Source organism: Aplysia californica, unplaced genomic scaffold, assembly GCF_000002075.1.
Source record: "Aplysia californica isolate F4 #8 unplaced genomic scaffold, AplCal3.0 scaffold00201, whole genome shotgun sequence".
Classification (NCBI taxonomy): domain Eukaryota; kingdom Metazoa; phylum Mollusca; class Gastropoda; order Aplysiida; family Aplysiidae; genus Aplysia; species Aplysia californica.
Window position 1 is genome coordinate 976,425 of NW_004797471.1, and position 1,999 is coordinate 978,423.

General features: G+C 41.0%; 1 protein-coding gene across 1 annotated transcript in view; it reads left to right on the forward strand.

The window, feature by feature from the left end:
• Window positions 1–1,713: 1,713 nt before the first annotated feature.
• The window catches only part of LOC101845924, a gene marked incomplete in the record, with an annotated part of 11,498 nt that continues 11,212 nt past the window's right edge, over window positions 1,714–1,999 (forward strand). The window contains 1 exon segment of the mRNA XM_005099068.3: window positions 1,714–1,732.

Below are 1,999 nucleotides of genomic sequence, written 5' to 3' on the forward strand. Positions count from 1 at the left end.
ACATACATACATACATACATACATACATACATACATACATACATACATACATACACCCACAAACATGCACACACACGCATACGCACGAACATGTGCACACCCATAATATTATACACGCTCTCTCTTCCGAGATTCGACTATACGATTGTACGTACACTTCAAGGAGGGTTAAGCTCCTTGGTACACGTACATCTCATTGTCTTTCGTTTGAGGGCAAGCTTGCAAGGAAAAATAATAGCAAGGAGGGCGTGCCTATATCTCAGAAGGTATCAGACTGGGCCATGAAGCCTCTGTTTCGAATCTCATACAGAACGGCATTGCCTTGAACTTGAGTTGTTCAGGGAGCTCTCAAGGCTCTCCGTCCACCTGGATCGGTCCTATCGGAGATGGACGCTAACATCTGAGGTCTCTCCTATTTATGTAATGTAATTGTATTAAACCTATACAATACATTCTAAGAAACGCGATCCGAAGACAGCTCAAGAAACGTGTGTTCCATTTTGTTCTAAAGACGAGATACATTGTATAAAGAATCTACTTATTTTTACTGTTACTTTTACTTGTTCATTCTCTGTTGCCGTTAAGCGTCATGGGGAGATACAGTTTTCTATGGTAGGCCAGCTTCACAGCTCTTTCAATTGGGATCTTATGATTTCTCAGGGTTTCTTTGACTCCCTCGATCCACTTTTTGCGTGGCCTTCCTCTTCCTTTATAGCCTGAGCGCTTGAAGTTATAGACTTTAGAGGTTGGCTAGCAAGTTGACCTAATAAGCTTATGTAACAGGTGGCCCAAACCATTTTATTCTCTGTCTATCTATGAAATGCAGGCAGGACTCAGTGTCAATAGTTGGTCTTGCTTCTTTACTTCTCTGCCTGTCTCGTCTTCTGATGTTAAGGGTTTTGCGGAGACATTTCATCTCGCATGCAGTGATTTTGCTTTCATGGATTGTACTTAATGTCCACTAGTAACATAATGTTGGTATGAATATTGAAGTGATAAGCCGCCTCTTTGTGTCCATTGAGATGTTTTGATGAGATATGAGGGGTATGAGCTGGTACGAGCAATCAATCCGTTTAATAATGCCTCAAACCCGTCATCTCTTGGGGATGCAAGCTAATAAAATGTACATCTACTTTTCTTGTTTGAAACTGACAGTTACTAACAGAGCTGCAATAATATTATTTTTCTGTTCAATGCGGACCGCCCAAAATCTAGTCTTGAAACCACATGTCGGCCTACATACTATTTTGTAACACAATTTGTTTTAGTAAGCGTTTTACGGCATATGCAACTCAATTAAGTCATATAAAATGCCGGAGTTTAAAAGGTGTTACAGGATTATCATCAGCATGGCTTTTCTCACCCTGCACCGGGGAATAGGCTGCGGAGAAACACTTTCCACCTTTCCTTATCCTGGGCTAGCCTCTTGATATTATTCCATGTCTTCCCACTTTTCAGTACATCAATTTCTGTGATTCTTCTTCAGGTTCCACGCGGTCTTCCTCTTGATCTCTTCCCCTGTGGATTCCAATCCAAAACTTTCTTTGTTATGTAGCTGCCTGACATCCTGAGAGTATATCCAATCCATTGCCACCGCCTTCTTCCTACATCATCCCTGTTACAGGATAGTAACAACCAAAATTTAGAAAAGGAAAGAGGAGAGATAGTGACGATAGGTATTGGACAGGATAGAAGGAGCTGTAACCTCACCAGAGCACCCGCCAACCACCAGGTATGATGCAGTGACTGTAAAAACCATTTATTTATTCGTATTTTCTTGGAACAGACTATTGCACAACTTGCACCCAGAGACCGTCACACTCGACTGACAATAATACAAAAACTGTTTGCCTCAAACAGTTCAGTTTATGGTGAGAAAATATTATTCGCAAAGCAGCCTTCGTCGTTTTTCCTTGAAAAAGTTTAAAGGAAGTAGCCCACAATTATAACAACAAAACAACAACAACAAAATATATATAAAGGAAAAGGGGAGGGAGGG